This window comes from Xyrauchen texanus, chromosome 44, assembly GCF_025860055.1.
Source record: "Xyrauchen texanus isolate HMW12.3.18 chromosome 44, RBS_HiC_50CHRs, whole genome shotgun sequence".
Taxonomy (NCBI): domain Eukaryota; kingdom Metazoa; phylum Chordata; class Actinopteri; order Cypriniformes; family Catostomidae; genus Xyrauchen; species Xyrauchen texanus.
Genome location: NC_068319.1, coordinates 19,802,229 through 19,826,352, shown reverse-complemented (window position 1 = coordinate 19,826,352; position 24,124 = coordinate 19,802,229).

Below are 24,124 nucleotides of genomic sequence, written 5' to 3'. Positions count from 1 at the left end.
GGGTGTAAAAGCATTTTCCACAGATGAGCTGGGCTGTCAGTGCACTTTTCGGGAAGCCGAGAGAAGGAAAGCGCAGTCTACCACATTCTTCAATCGAGGAGCAAACTGTGAACTGCCATGCTACCATCAGATTTTTACCCAATATGCAATACTGTAGCTAGGCACGTAAGGGAATAGAAAATGAGTCAAAGTTGGAAAGGGACAAGGTATATATGTTCTGTTTACACAGACAGATTACTGTATGTGGAGAAAAAAGTTGAAAGGATGGAAATGAAAACAAATGAAGTGTTGGCGGCACTAGTGGCACTTAACGGAATTGAAAAAATAATTGTACTTTCAGTGTATCTAGAGATAATAAATAAAACAAAAATAAATAAAACAAAATGCAGATGTCTCCAGGTGTGTTTTTATAAGTTGACTTTTTTTTTACTTGACACAGCATTTAAAAATATGGCGCTCCTGTGCAAGATAATGATTAATAATAAAAAAATAAAAAAACGGGGAAGCATGCAATGGTTGTATGCTTACATTGGAAAAACTGTTCAGGCAGAAGCAAAAATGCAACTGGTTTGAACAGCCCCCAACAACAACCACAAATAAATGTACTCTAGTGTTGTAAAACAAGTACAATTGAACCATGAAAAACAACTTTCTTTATATCTATAGCACTAGTAGTGTCCATGTATATACTGCATTTTCAGACATCCTACTCATTCGATACACCGCTTGTTGCATACAGTATAGTATGAAAGTACACATATTCAGATGCAGGGAATGACAAAAAGGTTCCCAAACACTTCCTGTCCCACCACAAACTCACGCCATTAGTTGAGACAATGTTGCCATGCCGGGCTTGACGGGATGCCCAAACAAACAAATCAATGTTGAAAGAACCATAGAGTGAAAGTGTTTACACATTCCAACAAAAAATGGCTTACTTATACAGTGGCAAGAAAAGTATGTGTACCCTTTGGAATTAGATCTCATCTTCATCACAGTCACAGTGTATAGACAAACACAATGTGCTTAAGCTAACAACACACAAACAATTACAATCTGTCTGTCAATATCTTTATTGAATACATCCCATTAAACATTCACAGTGCTGTGGAAAATGTAAGTGAACCCTTGGATTTAATAACTGATCGGTCCTCTTCTGGCAGCAATAACCTCAACCAAGCATTTCTGGTAGCTGCAAATTAAACCTGCACAACATTTAGAAGGAATTTTGGGCTATTTATCCTTACAGAACTTCTTCAACTCAGCCATATTCTTAGTATGTCTTTTGTGAATGGCTCTCTTTAGGTCATTACAGCATATATATTGGGTTAAGGACTTAGCATTTACTGGACCACTCCAAAAGGTAGATTTTCTTTTTTTCTGAAGCCATTCTGTAGTGGATTTTCCTTGATATTTAGGGTTATTGTCCTGCTGCATCACCCAACTTCTACAAAGCTTCAGCTGGCACACAGCCACCCTGACATTATCCTGTAGAATATCTTGATAAACTTCTGAACTAATTTTACCCTTGATGATGGCAAATGATCCAGACCCCGAAGCAGCAAAGTAGCCTCAAATCATGATGCTCGCTCCACAGTACTTTGCCGTTGGGATGATGTTTTCACGTTGTATGCGGTGCCCTTTTTACGCCATTCGTAGTGCTGCATGTTCTTCATAAACAATTCAACCTTAGTTACATCAGTCCACAAAACATTTTCCCAGTAGTGTAGTAGAGTGTCACTGTGGCCTATGGAAAACTTCAGGCAAGCAGCATTGGTTTTGCTGGAAATCAGCAACTACCTTTGCCTGTTTAATGTTTTCTGTATAGTAGACTCATGAACAGAGATGTTAAGCAGTTTCTATGATTCCATCAATTCTTTAGCTGTCACTCTAGGGTTCTTTTTACCTCATTGAGCATTCTGTGGTATGCCCTTAGGCTTAGAGTCATCGTGGCTGGACGTCCACTTCTAGAGAGAGTAGCCACAGTACTAAATCTTCTCCATTTGTAGAAATATTTTATAACAGTGGACAGATGAATATCTAAGCTCTTTGAGATAACAGCTTTATACAAAGCAACCATTCTTGATTGTAGGTCTTTTGAGATCTTTTTTTGGGAGGCATGGTCCATATCACCAGCACATCATGCTTCTTGTGAATAGCAAAATTAAAATGTTTAAGTGATTTTTATAATTCAAAGTATCTCTAACCCACACCTACAATCGTTTCATTAATTGGGTGCCAGGTTTGCCAACTAATTAGATTTTGTTGACATCATTAGCTATAGGAATTCACATACTTTTCCCAACCTACACTGTGTTTGAATGATGTATTCAATATGTACAATAAAAATAGAATAATTGGTGTGTTATTAGTTAAAACAGATTGTGTATGGTCATTATTGTAACTTAGGTGAAGATCAAACCAAATTTAAGACAAATTATACATAAAAATGAAGGTAATTCCAAAGGGTTCACATACTTTTTCTTGTTACTGTAGTTGTCTCTGTATATTAAGTTAGGACAGAAGAATATATATATATATATATATATATATATATATATATATATATATATATATATATATATATATAAGCCACCTATCACCTTCATCACAGATGGTTGGACATGCAGCTGGCTGTGGTACTGTCTTCCGGTCCACTCTTTGGAACTTGCACTCATCATAGACATACTCTCTCTCATATATATAGTTTTGCCCCCACACATCAGATTAAAATGATGTGAGCTCGTTAAATTAACAGTCCCCAGTGCAGTCTAATTAGCATGTAATAGGACACCAAATCCAGTGCAGGAGGCTTGTTATTTAAGGACAAAGCTCATCTCTCATTTGAATGCATTTTTCATTAGCCATGCTAATTAAGTTTCATTAGCATTATTAATTAAACATGAAAAGTTCCTCATCCCCTCACTATGATTATGTCTGCATTAGAGTGGGTCTGAGTGACAGCCCTCGATGGGGTGGAGAAGGAATCGTTAGTCCCAACACTCAACATTTGACCTGGTAAAAAAGGCCCAGTGGCTTTGGGTTTAACATTTACACCCCTATGCGATGACTCAGTTTTCTTGCCAAGTAAAATTAATAATCTTGTCAAAATCTGCAACATTCCTGTCTTATGAATGTATTTAGATGGTTTGAAGATTGATTTGACTCTCATATATAAATATAAAAGTTACGCAGGTTGAAAGGCCTGTTGATACAGACACACTAAGTGCTTACAAGGATCCAGCAACAAAACAAGCCATAATAGGATTCCCAGAATTCATATGGTGGATTATAAGAAAGTGTAAATCAAAAAGACGCCCGCTTTGTGCGCAGAGGTTTTATCGAGAGCAGGCCTGACACCCATGATTACTCACTCTCAATCACAAGGGCCGGTGTCATCACCCATAGCCACTAGAAATAAAACCTCCCACCAACCCCAGAAGGGGCTCGCTGCTTTTCCTCCTTCTTAAAAATAAAAACCTGGCTCTCGGTTCTGGTTAAGCAGAGTAGGAGTGTGGCTCTGTGGAAATTGAGGTGAGTTTCTCAGTGGGAGAGTTGTTCTGAATCTGTTATGGATACCCCCAAACTCATCTCTCACCAGACTCTGATAAGTGAAACCAAATCGATTTTACATCTCCCTGGGCTAAGTGTCTTCCCAATGGTCATGCGCCCCCCATCCCAGAATCCCATACTCTGTGGTTTGCTCCAGTTGCCCTTGGAACAGGGCAGGGTTACTAGTCTGAGTGTGCTTCAAGTTGGATAGGTTTTGGAGTGGTCTTCAGGCAGTGATTTGCAAAGTAACTGGCAATGAATAGAAGAACAGAAATTTGGCATATATGGCACATGGATAGCAGTTAACGGCAAACCAAACACATTTACATGGCAGAGACACTGCATCCTAGTCAAAAATATTACTTAGTATGACTGATTCAACCTAACTACATTGTGTTACACCAAAATGTTATCATAAAATGATTAACAACTTAAATTGTGTTCTGTTTATTGCACAAAGTGATCGTATGTCTTCAGAAGACTTGGAATTTTGTGCATTGTTGTATCAATTAATGTAACTCTGGTTTTATGGTGTGTTTTTTTGTCCTTTTTCATCCTTTTTTCCTGACAAATATGTTGATATTGTTTTGTGGCTATACTTTTGAAACTGGGTATTTTTACATTTACAGATTGACCCCATTCACTTCCATTGTAAGTGATTCACTGACCCAAATATTTGCTTTTTTTAAAAGGAGGGAGAAATTGAAATTACACCTCAAATGCTCTAGGTTGAGTGTAAAAATGACTGAACCTGGAATATTCCTTTAAATATCTTCTTATTTATTATTTTCTTAAACTGTCAAAGTTTATACTGTAGCTACATTTTTACAAACTTCTTTTTTAATCAAATACCTTTTTTTTTTTAAGAACATATTTGTGAATGTAGAAATATGTAAAAATTGTTATTTAATGGTACCTTGCAGTAAATCTCCATTTGTATTCTACAGTGTTTCATCTACAAAGCAAGAGATGAAAACAAAAATCATTGAACATTTGCACTATTTATCTCACTCTGTAACACATACACACACAGGTGCTGCTGCATTGTTGTTAGGTGGTCCACAAGGAGGTGAAATCCCTTACTACCAGAATTAAAAATAATCCCAGAGGTGAACAGGCTTTAATTAAAAACCAGAGGCCATATGTTTTGCCTTCTCTGTATCTTTTCTCAAAAAGCTTCCCTTTGGCACCCAAGGACTCCTTTTGCTCTAGCAGAAGCACACAGATTTGGATGCTCAATAAAGCAACATAACCTGCTTTTATACCCAGCCAAACTGATAGTGTGTTTGGGTTTGTTCTGCCACTGATAGCGAAACATGTGCTTTCTCCCCAAAATAAGTTGATTTTGAATGCAGCGTGCATTTTATCATTTTAACACAGGATATTATTGGAGCTTGTCCAAGCATGCAACAGCACACCCATGAATCTTCTAAGATCCAATCACATAATAAATAAGGTGATCTAATTATACCCATGGTCAGAATTTTTTCCTTCTCTAAAATAGAACTATATAAATCTGCCTTCCCTCGATAAACTCCAAGTAAAAAATCAATGTTCTAGATTTCACCCCATATGAATAAACAGTGGCATGAATTAATAAAGAGATTTGAAAATGTAACTGTATCTGGGAGGGGTTTTGGCATGGCTGTTTTTTTCAGTTCCCCTGGGATTTTGGGATACACAAGATGAGTACGTGAGCTATTACCAACTAAAGGGCTATAAGAGGACTTTTCCTGGAAATTCATTTTAATTCTGTATTCCTGCTTGTCTGCGGTGATGAGCTGCACTGATGGCTTACTTTTGATTGGGTTTTGAGAGAGAGAGTCAAGAGACCATGGGGAAATGCAAGGAGATGTGTGGAGAATTATAGATTGAGCTGTTTAGATGCTGAATTGGGAGTCCCTGTCTTAATCAGACAAGTGAATCACATAAAAAAAACTCCCTGATCACAGCTGACAGCATTGTCACTGAAGCCTCATATGAAGTGCTATGACAAATGATCAATGTTGCTGGTATAAATGGCTTATGTAGCTTCCTATGGGGGTGGCCGAGGGCACGAAAGTCACCTTTTCACTCACTTATGCTGTAATCCATACTCATATTATAAATATTGCATAATGCTTATTCAATGCTCTGAAGACACACACATGAAAAAAGGCTTTGGCTCAGGCTCAAACATCAGTCACCTTCACCTGTGCTAACTCCATGCTGGGTTCTCTGGGTGAATGTTCTTAGTCACAGCGTGTGACTTGTGACATCCTGTGAAGTGACCTGGCTTTGAACTCACACATGCTCAGTTGCTGCCCATCTGAATGGATTTTTTAATTATAATATATTTTTTTTATTATTATTTTCCATTAATTGACACTGTACACTCAGACTGACAGACTGGCTGGATGGAGCAGGGTTATCTCGGTAAGATATTTAACATATGTTTTTACACATTTGGATAGACCGTAAAACTCTATTATATATATATATATATTAGTGTTAGGTTCGAGTCCACCTTAGTCGAGTCAGAGTCGAGTCCATGTCCGAATTAATCTGTTTATGAATCCGAATGAAATTTGTAAAAGCAAACTCAACATCAATATATTAAGCTTATTTTAAACTTCCCAACTTAGAAAAACAATTTGTCAGTATAAATGTAACAAAAACACATCTGTTGCATTTCATATATATTCACAGTATATTATGACTTGTATCCTGCTGAACAGACTTCAAAAACACTGGAAAAGCCCACTGATAATATTAGGGCCATGTTGTCACGGACATGATTTTCTAGATTTTTGCGGGAAACTGCACAATGCATGGCAGTTCTGCGTGTTGCTCGTGCACCTAAATCCCTGATGCGTCCATGTGCTTCTCGCAGCAGCTGCCACAGAAGATAAAAAAAGAACAATAATAATTTATATTTGCTGGAGTGGCAGCCACATTTGTCTGCAATCAGTCTGAAATCTTTAAATACCAACCAAAGAAAATTTAACTGCGCTCTTCTTTAACAACAAACATGGAGAATAATAATTTGGAGTCATAAATTTAGCAGAATTGTCCAGAGATATAAGCTAAACAAATATGTGCATAAGTTACTTAGTGGTTTACAATAAAAATAAAATAAATATTTAAAATGAAAATCTCATAACCAACTAAATTCACCTCGTAGCATGAAGTTTAGCTTCATACACACTCTGGCATCGAATAACACATTTATTATAAAGTCTATAATTAAATTATAAACAAAACATTTCAATGCCCAAAATATCCTGATATTTTATTGTGCATGGATGAATGTTGTGAATGGTGGACAAATGCTGTAAAATAATGTATTTTAAGCAGCTCGTCACTGCTTTGAAAATAGTCAGTCAATAATAAATAGGTGCTGTTTATCTGTTTAGAGCTGCTGTCTGCTTTAGCAATAACACTATTTCCCCCCGAATATTTAAAAAGTTACCCAGTTAATTCATCAAGCTATTATGGACCAGTTGAAGCTGTCAACACTGCGTGGACCACGAGACAACAGAAGCCTACACATGTAGATACTTTATACCTAAAAATAATTAATAGCCCAATATTACTATTATTTGTATGTATTTTTATTTATTTATTTTTATTTCAATATGCTGTTTTTAGTAAACTGTGTGACACATGATGTGGGTAACTTGACTCAATGAAGTTCTTGATTTTAAGTTTTTAACCACGATGAAACTGCAATGCGAGCACTGGCTTGGCTGCACAAAACGCCAAATGCAATTTTACTAGTTGTCAGGTCCCGTGTTATGTGAAACTGACTTGTTTAGTTTCTATTACATTGGATAAATACCCATCTTTATGTTTTCATTGTGCCAGCCACCTTGGTAATCGATGTTATAAAGTAGTATCTGTTGTAACATTCAAGTGTATTGGCTGACTGATGAGAGTGCCTGTGCATGTGTGTGTTTGCTTAAACAGTGAAACAACTCTGGCTACGTCTATGACTACAGGGGCTAATACAGTTGCATACAGACAGAGATGTGTTCATTAATTTCTTTTGTTATTTTATTTAATTTTTTTCATTGCATCACAAATGTCATGGACACAAAAATCCAGAAAGAAAATCCAGAATCCCAAAGGCTCGAGTCAGAGTCAAGTCCGAGTAAAATTGGACTTGTAACTCATGACTCTGACTCAAGTCAGAGTCCAAACTCGAATACCCCAACTCTATCATATATCTTTAGGGATGTAAAAATTAAGGATGGGCATTTTCGAGTAATTTTTTAGTACTCTAACCAAAAAAAAACAAGTAATCGATTACTCATAAATTAAAATGTATAAATAATAAAAAGTTACAAATAAAAAGCATGATACATGCGAAAATTTACATTTTGTTTTATTCACTGAAGTTACAAAAATATAAGATAACATCAACAAACTGTGCTTTAATATAAAAAAATAAATAACAATATGCCTTATTTAAAAAAAAAGTTTCAAAATAACAGTCAAAAATTCTCGGTTACTATTGTAACCTCCTTTCCCTGATGGAGGGAACGAGACATTGTGCCAATGTAGTGACACTAGGGTTCTCTCTCTTGAGAGCCTCGATTACCTCTTATCATTGAGAAAAGGCCAATGAGAATTGGTGAAGAGAATTTGCATGCCCCTCCCCCGGACATACAGGTATAAAAGCAGGGAAGAGTGAGACCACATCCTGCCCAGCAGGGGAGGTTAACATGTGGCAAATACGCCACATGGGCTTACTAGCCACATATGAATGTGGCGCGGTGGTAGGTCCTGCCTCGACGGGGTGAGCTCTACAAACACAGCGACCGGGGAGGCAGACGGAACTCTGCCTCCACCGACAGGGGATCCACACAACACTATTCCAGCATGCATGAATTTTAGCTGAGTTAAAATATCAAAAGACCTCACCGCGGAAAATACATCACAGGAGGTTACCGGCGTAATCAATACCTGTGGAGCACCTTTTCCAGTACAGACAACTCGGTGCCTGCAGTGGGTCTGGCTGCGAACTCCACTGAATTCGGAGCAAAAGGGCTAGGGAGGAAAGTCATCCAGTATCCATGACTTGTGGACTTGACTGGGGGAGTAGTGCGCACGTCTTTGCCTCAGGAGAGGGGAAAGGCGTTATACGCAAGCGATACACCCGGCCAGCTGTTCCGTATTACTGAATTGTGCGTGTTTGGACCTGACAAAACAGGAGATTGAAATATCTCGCAAAGGAATTGGTGTTGCCCAGCCTGCCGCTCTGCAGATGTCTGCTAGATAGGTGCCATTGGCCAGTGCCCACGAGGATGCCACACTCCTCGTAAAGTGTGCTCGAACCTGCAAGTGTGCGGGCACGGCCTGGGTCTGGTAGGCCAACGCAATGGTGTCCACGATCCATTGGGAAAGCCTCTGTTTAGAGACAGTGTTCCCTTTCCGCTGTACATCAAAGCAGGCAAAGAGCTGATCAGAGCATCTAAAGATCTGCGTGCAATCCAAATTGGTGTGCAAAGCACGCACCAGACAAAGCAACACTGAGACCAGGTCTGCCTTCTCCCGGGGTAGGTTCACTACCTGATCCCTGAAAGGGGTTGTAGGAACCTTTGGCATGTAGCCTAGTCAGGGTCTCAGGATGACATGAGAATCTGCTGGACCGAACTCCAGGCAAGTGTCACTGATAGAGTACGCTTGCAGGTCCCCAACCCTCTTGATGGAAGTGAGCTCAATCAGGAGGGCTGTCTTCAAGGAGAGGACCTTTAGTTCGACTGACTCTAGCAGCTCATACAGGGCTCTCTGAAGGCCCGAGAGGACCACGGAGAGATCCCATGAGGGGAACAGGCATGGCCTAGGAGGGTTCAGCCTCTGGGCACCGCTAAGCAACCCGATGATCAGGTTGTGCTTCCCTAAAGACTTAACGTCCACTGTGTCATGGTGAGCCACTATGGCAGCTACATAAACCTTCAAGGTGGAGGGGGACAGCCATCCCTCCAGCCTCTGGCTGTCCCGCGAGTTGTGACATGCGACAAGAGCGAACGCCACATTGGCAATTTATATAAGCTACTGTTGCTGTGTTGTCTGAGTGAATCAATAAGTGCTTGCAGCGGATCAGCGGCAGGAATCTGGGCAGGGCAAGCAATAAAGCCATCAACTCTAGGCAGTTGATGTGCCAACCCAGCCGCGGCCCTATCCAGGAGCCAGCAGCTGCGTGCCCGTTGCACAAGGCGCCCAAGCCCGACTGGGAAGCGTCTGTAGTAACTACAATGCATCTGAACACCTGCTGTAAAGAACCATACTTATACTAGAATTTTGCTATATATATCTACAGTGAGGAAAATAAGTATTTGAACACCCTGCTATTTTGCAAGTTCTCCCACTTAGAAATCATGGAGGGGTCTGAAATTGTCATCGTAGGTGCATGTCCACTGTGAGAGACATAATCTAAAAAAAAAATCCAGAAATCACAATGTATGATTTTTTAACTATTTATTTGTATGATACAGCTGCAAATAAGTATTTGAACACCTGAGAAAATCAATGTTAATATTTGGTACAGTAGCCTTTGTTTGCAATTACAGAGGTCAAACGTTTCCTGTAGTTTTTCACCAGGTTTGCACACACTGCAGGAGGGATTTTGGCCCACTCCTCCACACAGATCTTCTCTAGATCAGTCAGGTTTCTGGGCTGTCGCTGAGAAACACAGAGTTTGAGCTCCCTCCAAAGATTCTCTATTGGGTATAGGTCTGGAGACTGGCTAGGCCACGCCAGAACCTTGATATGCTTCTTACAGAGCCACTCCTTGGTTATCCTGGCTGTGTGCTTCGGGTCATTGTCATGTTGGAAGACCCAGCCTCGACCCATCTTCAATGCTCTAACTGAGGGAAGGAGGTTGTTCCCCAAAATCTCGCAATACATGGCCCCGGTCATCCTCTCCTTAATACAGTGCAGTCAGCCCTGTCCCATGTGCAAAAAAACACCCCCAAAGCATGATGCTACCACCCCCATGCTTCACAGTAGGGATGGTGTTCTTGGGATGGTACTCATCATTCTTCTTCCTCCAAACACGGTTAGTGGAATTATGACCAAAAAGTTCTATTTTGGTCTCATCTGACCACATGACTTTCTCCCATGACTCCTCTGGATCATCCAAATGGTCATTGGCAAACTTAAGACGGGCCTTGACATGTGCTGGTTTAAGCAGGGGAACCTTCCTTGCCATGCATGATTTCAAACCATGACGTCTTAGTGTATTACCAACAGTAACCTTGGAAACGGTGGTCCCAGCTCTTTTCAGGTCATTGACCAGCTCCTTCCGTGTAGTTCTGGGCTGATTTCTCACCTTTCTTAGGATCATTGAGACCCCACGAGGTGAGATCTTGCATGGAGCCCCAGTCCGAGGGAGATTGACAGTCATGTTTAGCTTCTTCCATTTTCTAATGATTGCTCCAACAGTGGACCTTTTTTCACCAAGCTGCTTGGCAATTTCCCCGTAGCCCTTTCCAGCCTTGTGGAGGTGTACAATTTTGTCTCTAGTGTCTTTGGACAGCTCTTTGGTCTTGGTCATGTTAGTAGTTGGATTCTTACTGATTGTATGGGGTGGACAGGTGTCTTTATGCACCTAATGACCTCAAATAGGTGCATCTAATTTAGGATAATAAATGGAGTGGAGGTGGACATTTTAAAGGCAGACTAACAGGTCTTTGAGGGTCAGAATTCTAGCTGATAGACAGGTGTTCAAATACTTATTTGCAGCTGTATCATACAAATAAATAGTTAAAAAATCATACATTGTGATTTCTGGATTTTTTTTTTTAGATTATGTCTCTCACAGTGGACATGCACCTACGATGACAATTTTAGACCCCTCCATGTTTTCTAAGTGGGAGAACTTGCAAAATAGCAGGGTGTTCAAATACTTATTTTCCTCACTGTACATATTATGTTTTATTTTACTTGTGTTAATTACATGAGTCCATGTAAATGTGTCGAGCCTATATGCTCTTAAATAGCATATAGCATAGTCTGCTCACCTCATTAATATAAAAAGTAATTTAAATGTTTTAAAAAAAATAAAAAAAGAGTGCAGCCCTTGGGGCTAAATGGATGTAGCTTCAATATTCTACAGACATCAAATGATTTGTTTAGATTTCTATCTCTAAAGTTGTTTAAAACTGTGAACATTTTAGATGTTGATGTACATGTGCTAGAACAACGAATACTTATAATTACTGTGATATTTAGACAGACAGACAGACAGATAGATGATAGATAGATAGATAGATAGATAGATAGATAGATAGATAGATAGATAGATAGATAGATAGATAGATAGATAGATAGATAGATAGATAGATAGATAGATAGATAGATTTTCATCATTTTGAGGCATTCTGGATAGAGTTTATCCTTTGATAATTAGCCTCTCTCAGTGAGAAGCTAAAAAATAAACAGAGGTGTTACATATGTGTGAAGATATAATTCCATGCTTTTATAACAACAGCACACCCTCCAGCACAGAAAGAGTAGGGAAGCTACAGCTAATTAAGGGAGGATTTGGCTGCAAAGCCAGGTTGTTTTTCCACATTACACATGGATTTATTTATAAGGGTGTGGACCGAATTGAGAGTTGTGGGCCAAAACATTGTTTGGTGTGAGTCACATACAAAGTGTCTCATTTTTGTTATAAAGTGATAATAACCTTTGAAACAACCCCTTATAGAATAAATAACAAATGAGTTGCAGGGCTCAGAGCTGCTATCAGCCGCTTGCTGCTGCATTTAGATTGGTTACCCTCTGTCTGACATTAGCAGGCCTTTTGATGGTGTCTATTTAGATTAGCTAAACAGCACAGAGGGAGATTATTTTTGCACTATGCCACGTAGTAAATGTGAAAATATAAACATTATGTTTCAGGGACAGAATTAGATTGCATGTTGTATTACAATACCCATATTACATATAGTAGATGTACAGATAAATAAATATCATTATAAATGTGGATGGATGGATGGATACAGTAGATAGATTCATAGATAGACTAAATGTAAATAGACTAGGTAAATAGTCTATATAACACTGCAAATGTAATTAGATAGTGTTCTAGTCTACCTATCTATTTTATTAATTGAGTAATTTATTGAAATATTGAATACAATTATATTAAAGACATTAAATAAAAATCATTGCAGGGCTTCCTGCATGTGCTATTAGACCCCTGCAAATGATCCAGAATGCAGCAGCACGTCTGGTCTTTAATGAACCTAAGAGAGCACATGTTACACCACTCTTTGTCTCTCTCCACTGGCTGCCGGTTCATGCACGTATTAAATTCAAGGCCCTGATGCTGGCATATAAAACAGTCACTGGGTCTGCTCTAGCATACCTAAAAACATTTATGCAGAGCTACGTTCCCACCAGAAGCCTGCGGTCGGCTAAGGAACGTCGCCTTGTCGTACCAAAACAAAGAGGCACCAAAACACTTTCCCGGACTTTCAGTTTCATCATACCACGGTGGTGGAATGACCTTCCCAACTCAATCCGGGAAGCTAACTCACTCTCTATCTTCAAAAAACGGCTAGAAACACATCTTTTCCAAAAGCACTTAACCGGTCACTAAAAATAAAATAATAAAAAAAAAAATTTACATTTCTTGTTGCACTTAAATCTGTTTTGTATACTATTCTGATGATAGAGAAACTTTGTAATATGGCACTTTTTGTACCACTGTCTCCCTAAGATGATTCGCTGATGTTCTTCCTCTTTTGTAAGTCACATAAAAGCGTCTGCCAAATGAATAAATGTAAAATGTAAATGTAAATAAAGTTATATTAAAGACAAATACCAGTCAATGTATTAAAATATATGTATTTTTTTGCAGGGAAATTGATCTTGAGTCTTCAGTACTCACATGGGCATATTGATTCCTTCAATGTCTGTAACATCATTTCTGGCTCACAATGCAGAACAAATCCATGTAGTTATACTTAGAGATACACCTGCACACACACACACACACACACACACACACACACACACACACACACACACACACACTTTCAGCATTTTTTAATTTTCAAAAACACATGGTTTAGGATGTTTTTTAAGCGATTTGTATTATGGGGATACTAGAAATGTCCTCATAAACCACATTTATAGCATAATACCCTTGTAATTACCAGTTTGTAGCTGGTAAATTACCAGCTACAATATAAATTACCCCCCACACACACACACACACACACACACTCACACACACACCTACACCTCAGAGCTATTAATGTAGTTCGGCATTTACAAGGAGATTAAACATCTATACGGAGATCGCACATCCACCAGCTAAAATACTCTGAAATTTGTTGTATCCACTCCTCATCTATTGTCGCATCTCTGACAGTGATGGTATTTAACATTTTAGCAATATGCGTTTCATTTAGCAACTAACTAAGGTAAATGAGAATTGCTTATCCAGTTTAAATTGACAGCAGCTGAAGCAATTTGACAATAAAAAAATCTAGTTTTTCCAAAAACTGCCCAATGCGCCTTAGGACTCATTTTGATGGAGCATGTTTTAATTATAATCTTTAATTAGAGTATATAACCTCCCATGCAAAAGTTCTCATAAAAGATATGTTTATCATTCTGAATGGTTATGGGCTCAGCAAACCATCACATTTGAAAACAGACAGTCTAATCTCTCCACTCTTTATAAAAGACTAGCCCCGCGTCACGCGCCAACAGTCTTGCACTCAATAACAGGAGTAGGAGATGGGCTTTTCAGTCAATCTCGAATGGAAATCAAGAAAGGCAGTTTAATGCTACAGCACGTTTCCCCATAACCACAAACAAGAACATTGTCTCCCATCAAGGTCCCAATGAGCAGGTGTGCTACTTCAGTGAAGCAGGACTGGAGGACTGAAAGCTCAAGTGCCTACTTAGATTGCCCCCCCACACACACCTCCCCCCTCCCCCCAGCTATTTTCTCTCAGGCGCCGAGTCATTTTTATTTTTTTGTCTGGGGGATCTGGTTTTCAGGTTTGTGCTCTTGTGTGGGCACCGAGACCAACCATTAATCACATACTGCTCGCCTCACACGCTCCATTGGGAACGAACAAGTAATGAATACTTTCAGCTTGCCTAAAAATGAATCAGTATTATATTAAAAAAGGCGAGCAGCACATCCATTCTTATCTTTTTTAACAATACTACGTAGAACCGATTTAAAACAGTGTGAAAATGCAGAACTTTTTTGAATAAGTTCATAATTTACACTTAAGCCCCGTGTCTATTGGATTAGCATATATTAGCAATGCAACGCACTTTAGCCACACAGCAACACTCCATGCACGGATGGACCGAGGAGTGTTGGACCCTCCCAACACTACATTATCTCACAATAATGAAGAGTACTCAAGCACACAGGGCTCACATACTCAGGCTAGAATAAATCTAAGATGCTGCCCAGGGAGAGAGTTTACAGTACATTAGCGCAAGCAATATGTAGACCTTTCCGAATTGCAGTCATTACCTTGCACAGGTATCATCATATTTAATAAAATAACAATTGGAGAGATGTACCCAGATGGCTGGAATTAAATTTAGTTTGCGATGGTGATGAACTGCATTAGGTAGTGAGTGCATGTAGCCTTCAGCAAGTGTGAACGTCATGGTTTCTTGGCTCTAAATAATGTATCTTTTAGAAAAATGGCGAATTTATTGTCTGTTTAATAGAAAACACTTTAAAAGCTGTCACTATACATCTATCTTCAATGACACAATTCAATATGTATCATGATATTGATATCTTGAGAACAACCGTCCTCCATATTCACTCATACTATCTGATACAATCTCTCGGCATGAGCGGCCACAGAGAGTTCAGGCGATATCATCTAACAATCGATAACCATCTTCTTAGCACACAAACACGTCACACACTTTTGATATTGCTATTAACTGATAGAAGCAAAGTTAATGAAATTGCCTCTGCTGCAGTCCTGACACTCAAACCTGGGCCTGATCTGTCAGAGTTTTATCAGTGTAATGTTCAGGCATCATGCCTGATCTAGTAAGGGAAAGCAGTGACTCATGAGAAAGGAGTAGATGGCTCCAGACCAGCATCTGCATTTTGTCTCAGCAAAATGCATTTGATTAGCAGAGCCTACACTTAAGAAAGTAAACACAATACATATAAATGATCTATAATCACTCGGCCGCCACACAAGGGTAGTAATCGATCAGGGCTGTTGACCCGCCTGTTGATTGCCTCTTGCTCTCCCCAGGCTCAGATGTGTTTAGTCAGCAAAAACACAACAGGAGCTGGGAATGGGGATAATAGCTAACTATGTGCAACATAAACAAAGATGTCTGATGGGAGATGGTGCTTGTCTGTAACTCAGCAGTATTAAATCGATATCAGGATACCGTAACATTCGTAGCAACATGTCGAGTTCCTGTCTGATTATGTTTGACTACTATTGGCAAATTGCAGCTTTTTTGGTGGAAGAACCACTCAATTAGACATGTTATTATAATGATATTGAGCCAGAGAAGAGGTGCACATAAAACTGCAATATTCAAAGTAATGTAACATTTTCTATTAGATTTTACACACCATTTATAAGCGTTTTTGTTTTGTTTTTTGTTTTTTACAGACCAGGGTGAAAAAAGTGAATCTAAATAATGGTGCGTCAGTCTTTACGAACAGAAAAAAGCTTGAAAAATGTCTCTGATCAGAATTTCTACCTATCCATAAGTGAAAATGATTGATTATTTCACAGATATATCTTAAAAATACATCAGAATATAACATATTTTATGTGGATATCTAGTTAACTTGCTTTAAGACTTTACACAAGTATGCACACACAGATGCAAGTGCTTTGTCAACGCATTTCCAATGTGCAGTCCAGTTTAACATATTAACATGCGTTCATTCTTTACTGTGACAATAACAAACCTCAGAACTAAGAGTTACATTCAAAAGTCCCTGCTATTAAACCGAATGTGTAATTATTCAGGCTATAAATATATTGACTTCTTATTAGTGCTGTCAGTTGTTATTTTTTTAATCGCGATTAATCTGATAATTTTTTGTAGTTAATCACCATTAATCGCAGATTTTGAAAATGCTGAAATTTGACACCATATATACATCTTTCCCTGCTACAATGTAACTATTTCCATCTTAAGAAAGAAAACAAAACAATATGTAACAATATAATGCTTCAATACCATTTACCAAACAAAGCCTTCCACAGAATAAAGATAGAAATGCTCTAAAATAGAACCATTTCAAGTAAGATGAAACGTTTCCCAAAGTCTAAGTGGGAGTTTGACTAATTGAAAGAAATAGTCTCTCCATAGGTTGCATATTAATTGCAATGAGCATTAAATCTGTTAAACTCTCATCCTCAACCATTTTAATCTGCTTCTGTGGTAATTAAAATATGCCTTACATAGGTCCCATTTGGGCTTAATTTGTACATTGAATAGCACTAAAAGGTAATTTCTCCATAATTTTATCACTGACAGGGAAGCGCTGTTGTATGTGTCTGTGGTGTGTGTGTCAGAGTAATGACTCCGGGCAAACACTTTACAATGGTTCTGCCCTCCCAACAAGTGTTTATATTCGTTTGTGTGGTATTAACGGTTAATCGCGATTAAGAAAATGTTATGTTAAAATTTTGTAATTAATTGCAACATGTTTATTATGACATCTCTACTTCTTATATATATATATATATATATTGACAACTTACTTACTCAGCAATATTCTCTTCAAACTGTTGCTCAGCCATTACAGCACACAGTTTACACTAATGTCCGCAATAGCACCCTGTGTGGCAACGCTGAGAATGCAACATGTACTTGTGTTGTATATTGTGGTCCAAAAACTGTTAGAACACAATAACGGACGAAATCAAGCTTGCATAGCTAGAAGTGTCTGCATTCATGTACTTGCGTAGAGTAAGATTCTGCTTTGAAGCTGAGACTACACAATCCCCAACCCCATTCATCCCATGGCCCTCTACAGATGACACAAAACACCTAATCTGACCTTGAACTTCTTAAATTTGAGAGTAAAACTGTGGTTTACCTTCATGAATTGTTCATTCACAAGGTTGCCAGTGGTCAGGGAAGGCCGTAAACCAATGACTCTGCAAAACAATGTGATCCAAACGTTGGACAGAAACAAATCAGTGCTCTGCAAAACAACCTCAGGACACTCCTTAATTTGTAATGTTGCAAGATTTTCTGCAACATGAGGAAAAATGAATTTCTGACTCAATCCATCACAGTTGGCAGTTTTGTGAGATGGTGGTCCAGGGAGGAAATGAATTAGATTTGCAATGTTGCCTGACGTGGTGAAATGAGCATCCGGACACAAGTCCTGTATCTCCTGTCAATATTCATGATCTCTGCGTTGTGAGTGTCTGGCTAGCGAGATGAGAGCTGAGATGATTGTATGTGTGTCGGTTAACAATGCCAGCCTGATGCTGGTGGGTTAATAAACGGGCGGTGTGTTGGTGTGGCACAACAGTAGAAGTTCACATAAAGGATAGAATGTGTCCATAGAAACGAATGGCCCTATTTAGAGGGGAAAATAGCCTTTAAATGTTCCTGTTTGATAAAATCGTTGTGGCTCCAAAGGACTCTGAAACATTCCAAAGCCCATTCCATTGCCTTTCCAAATAAAATTAACCCTATAATGCACATGCAACTTCTCCCCCTTAAAATGCTTTTGTGGGTCAAAAAAGACCCTGAGGAAATCTAGATGTTTATTCTTCATAAGACTACTTACTTTTTTTTAGGAAAATGTATTATAATAAACATTTTTAAATGGCTGACATATCTTTTATTAAATTCTGAAGAGTTGCAAACACATTGAAAATTGAGTTGGAGATTTGGGCAACAGTTTGGGTAATTTCCATGTTTGGTGGTAAAATATGAAATGTCTCACTCTACCCATACAACCACATAGAGTTGTCATAGAGAATGACAACCTTATGTAATATATATTTCTATATTACCCTATATTGCTATATTACTTAATGTAGTGGCAGTATATTTGTTGTTCAGAATGGTTAGTTATTTTAGAAAAAAGAAAAGTTGCAGGTTCAAAAACATTCAAAAGTGGTCCAGGCATTATAACCATTGTGCCCTTGCCATGGGAATTAGACATCTAACATCAGGTTGCTCCATGGTAACTGTAATAGGCAACATGTCAAGCATTTTGAATAAAAGCATTGGCTGAATGACAACTATCTATACTTGCATCCTACACAGAAATGAACATGGTGTGTAACATTTATTACACAAAAAATGTACAGTGAAAAAAATCCATGTATTACAAAAGTAATATCAGTATGCATTGTATACTGTAGGTGGTGATGCAAACTTTGTTCTACATTTAAAAAAAATCAGTTCACATGATTACATGACATCTTAATTGAGGAATACATGGAGTTTCAGATAAAAAAAGCCACTTAATGTAAAAAAATAAATAATTATATATATATATATTCAAATACTAGATGCTGGATTAGTTTTGGCCCACATATGTGTTTTAGGTTTAATCTGTTTCAAAATTTGTGTAAAAAGAGAACATAAGATGTTGGAGTGGTGGTGGCATAACTCTTAATCAGAAGCATGCTGGTTCGATCCCCACAGCCACCACCATTGTGTCCTTGAGCAAGGCACTTAACTCCAGGTTGCTCCGGGGGGGATTGTCCCTGTAATAAGGGCTCTGTAAGTCGCTTTGGATAAAAGCATCTGCCAAATGCATAAATGTAAATATAAATGTAAATGTTGACAAATGCACTGGAAAAATCTGTTATATTTACTGTATGTTTCCCCAGCAAAGGCTGTACAAATAATCTGAATATTTGTCTGATTGTTTGTATATATTCCAAGTGCATGTGTCTGTAGGGGTAAGTAAATAAGTGACTGTGTGGGAGTGTTTATACACTTGTCAAGCATAAAATAATTTTCCATCACAGAGGTGACTGATGCTTGTGTTCTGTTAGTTTCAGAAAAGACCCACATTAGTGAAATGAAAAACATGGTTTTTAAGAGAGCTTAAGAGCATGTAAAGGTCAGCGAAAGACAGATTACACTAACTTAAAAACCTCTGCTTATTAGGAGATGTTATTTTCCACAGTCTGAATTTGTTTTATCTGCCATAAATGCGACCTACACTCATGACATCCAACATCTCTAATGGAGCTCTAGTATACTGAATTGACTGTGGAGTTAGTAGAAATTAGGTTGCACTAGGGTGTGTGTGTGTGTTTGCACAGATGTCTCGACAGTGAAGTGTGTGTGTGTGTGTTGGTGGGTGAGTGGATCGATGTGTGAGTGCTTGTTAAAAGGTGTTTGTGTCTTACAATGTATTAGGCCAGGGTATATGTGTATTTGACTATGTATTCTGACGGGTTTGTGTGTGTGTGTATGTGTGTGTGTGAGTGTATGTATGTTTGTGAGTGTGTGTGTGTGCGAGAGAGAAATAGAGAGAGAGAGAGAGAGAGAGAGAGAGAGAGATAGAGGGAGAGAGAGACAAGTGTGTATATGTGTGCTAGTTCAGCTGAAGCAGAAAGGGGCATCAGGGGGGAGATGCATAGCTACAAATCTGTCTGTCTAATTAAATAGTCTGAGCGCCACATGCAGCGCTAGCTCTAAACCTGAAAGAACTTTAGGTTGGCTTTGTGCTTTGGTAATTTCTGAGCCAGTCCTCTCTTGTTCTGAGTTTTAAGGAGCCACAGCTTTCAAATGACTGAGCTCATTTCCTCTGTGCTAGGCTAGCCTATGTCACTTGTACCGTGAGTAGGAAGAAGTCAGTGAGTGTGTAATATTTAGTCGAGTCTGTATGTGTGTGTGTGAGAGTGTGTGTGAGAGAGAGAGAGAGAGAGAGAGAGAGAGAGAGGTGCACAAAAAAAATATTTTTGGATGCTGTTCACTTTACTTAAATAAATTAATTTAGATTTAACACCTTTGTATCAGGTTTTTTGTTCAAACATGAATGTATCATGTTAAATTGACTTGAATGGGTGACTCTTTGGCTCTACTCGATGTGTTGATTTTGAAAGAGCTTGTTTCAATCAAGCTCATTCAAAAAGGGCAATTGGAAGTACACAGATGGGACACAGTCAGCAGCAGACATCAAGTGTTTACATTTGAAGAGGTACATTTGATGTTAAAAGTGCAATATGTAACAATGTTCATGTAATATTCGCCATTTTTTTGCCAATGTGTGAACGGCTTGAAATGCAACTTAAAAAATTTGCCTTTCCCGAACTTCCTAGGTTGCCTATTAAAGCTTGTAGAATGATTTTCATGCGAAGGGAGCGGGTCAGTTTGGCCGGGAATATCAAAAGGATGTGACATTCATGAGCGCTCTCAAGAACCTTGCCTCAGTAATAGCTTCTCTTCCGCTATCCAACAGCAACAACAAATTGCAACATTAGGTAACGTTATCTTAGAGATGGAATCCAGCAAACGTCCGGCTTTCAGCACAACACCGACTCCTACACCAAAAAGTAAGCCAACATTTTTTTTTAAATGTCTCTACCGAATCCCATCTGGCTAAGCAGGAACGTGTTCATGGTTGAGCGAAGACTAGAGTGAACATCAGCAGGGCATTTGATTCCTGGAGGGACCTTCATTCGGTTTTGGTGATCAAAAATGACCCTGAATTGCCGTTCTTCTTATTGGACATGCTTACATAACTGCAAAGCATGTGAAATATAGTGCTATAAGGATTGATCTGCGTAATTTTAGCTAAGTTGATCTTGCCTGCTAAAGCTGATGAATTTCAAGCTACCTTGCTTCGTAACTTTCAAACAATTTCAATTATCTTCTCTTTATACTTACTAAAAGTCAGGTATACAGGATCGCTGGTTTCTTGATCGTAGTACAACATATGACATAAAAAACATATAAAAGTGCAACATAACTGCAGTGCAATAGTAAACTGTCTGGTATAGTTCGGTTGCATTTAATTATGCTAGCTCATCTGTCAGCATAATGCCAGTGAATCACATTTAGTCTCTTTGTATGTTATGTCATTGTTTTGGATGCTCACTCACATGCATCCCTATGGCGTGTGAGCACGAGTGCAAGAACGAGCAACAGGTAGCTGGCTGAATCTTACATACTGCACCTTTAAGTAATTAAAATGGCATTTATATAGATTGAGTTTGTTAACTATTTTAAAGTTTTGACAGGAGCACTGCAGGATTATTTGAGTTAATTTGACTTACAAATAATTTATTTACTTTATTAAATGGATTTGCATGACTCCTTAGAACTTGACCAGATTGCGTTCTTTTATAAGTACAAACAATGGTTATAGTTTTTTTAATTCTGTTGTTTGTCTTGCATTGCACTATATTGTCAAAATACAAAGTATAAATCAAATTAATAAGGATTTGGTGTTAATGAACAAAATTAACTTACTGTGTATTGAAAGAATCAATAAAATTTTTTATATGATGTGCAAATTAAAGAAAATACATTTAAAACGTTAAAATATTGAGCTGGAACACCTTTATTGATATGCATATTAATTTGGACATAATAGCTACTATTTATTCAACCATACGTGAAAAACTGGGTTTGTGCATTCAAGGTTTACATGCATGTAGCTTCTAAATAGAGGACTTTTATTTTGGAGAAGGAATATACTTCTACTCAAACACATGCTTCTGATTGGATGCAGCCTCTGAGCACTTTTCCTCCATCAAGATGTTCGCTGCTGTCTGAGTGGATTCAAAAGTAAGTAATTTCAAGTTCAATCACAACTTCTATTATTATTTTTTAATACGGGAACTACAAAAATATTACACTGACACTGTATTTACATAAATATCCCAAACAGTACTTGATGTTGGAAGGAGACATACAGCAAGTTGCTGGTTTAGGTAACTTAAATAATCTCTTAATTTAACTTCAGTTTAATGATGATATTTTAGGTTCCCTTACAACTCAGTACACTTGACATTCTGTCAGGAAGCTGCCGCTATGGGGAGTGTCCTTCTACACAAGCTAGTTGAAACCTTTGTACAATAACGGCAATTCTAAAATTGGCTATGGTGTTTAAGCCCCGCCCTTTCAGGCGCAAGCTGTATGGTATAAATGCGGGCTCGCAAACACCATTCCTCAGAATTTTCTTCCTTCAAGACAGCAATTCATCTCTCATCTAGAAGCCTTCTACTACTTCGCCATCAATATACACGAGTCAGCAGGCGGGATCTTCATGGCAACAAGAAGACTGTCCGCTCCCCTTCAGTGTTCCAGCGAATATCACTAGAAGAGCATTTTACCAATTTTTAAAGATGGTGTTCTGTATGTGTTTCTTATGCGAGGGACACATCCTGCCGTCAGATCAGCATGAGAGCTGCATTCACTGTCTGTGCTGCGCCCATGCAGAGACAGCTCCCATGGAGACAGACTGCCCTCACTTTGAGGGCATGAGTCTCAAGACGCTTCGCTTGATACCTGAGGAATCACACGAGGAGGCATGGTGGGGCCACGAGGTCGAGTAGGATGAATTTGAGGTGGACCTCATGTGGCACATGCCTCGAGAACCCCTCAATCTCCATATACTGCGCATTTTCTGATACATTATGTGTAACGAGCTTCAGCCCTCTGCAGGAGTGCACGGTCTCATCATGTTTGGTGGTTCTATTGCTGCGGATGATGTTATGTCTCTCGCTGCATCTGGCGAGTGGTCGCCAGTGAAGGCGAGGAACGTGCACGCACCACTGACAAGGAGATGCTTTGCGTCCTTTCAAGGGTGGTTGAAAATCTTGGTCTTGAGTGATCTCCTCCAGAAGAACCTGAAAAATCTCACCTAAATGAATGGTTCTTGCAGTCCGGAAGGCGTCAAGCGACCGCGTTCCACAGATGTACCCCGTTCTTCCCAGAAGCTCATAACGAATGGACAAAATCCTGGCGCATGCCCTATTCAGCTCATTCAACAGTGATTTCACTCTCCTCACTAAAATGGACCACAGCGAAGACAAAATTGTGCCCAAATACCCCCTGTGGAAGAGGCGGTAGCAGCACATCTCTGCCCCCATTTATCCTTTCAAGCCTTGTCAACTTAAGTCCGAACTGGCTGGAAAAGCATACTCAGAGGTGTGCCAAGCTGGTTCAGCACTACACGCAATGGTTATTCTCCAAGTTTTCCAAGCCAAGCTTCTCAAGCAAATAGATGAACAAGGCTACAATCAAGAGATGTTTAAATAATTCCGCACCATTACGGACTTAGCAGTGTGAGCCACAAAAATCACTGCACAGGCCACTGGCAAGTCAATGAGCAACCTGGTGGCTTTGGATCGTCACATCTGGCTGACACGATGTGGCAAAAGACATTCTATTTGATGCTCCGGTGTCTCCAGCCGGCCTTTTCGGCGACTCTGTGGATAGATTTGCTGAGCGCTACATCATGACTTCTTGTCAACCATCTTGCTCCCACTCTATCTAGGGCCAGCACCTGGTTAAAAACCCCAAGCCTGCTGCCTCAGCAGAGCCAAATTTTGCAGCAGAGCTGCCGGTAAAACACGCAAGCCATGGCCAAAATTAAGGCAGTTTCGGG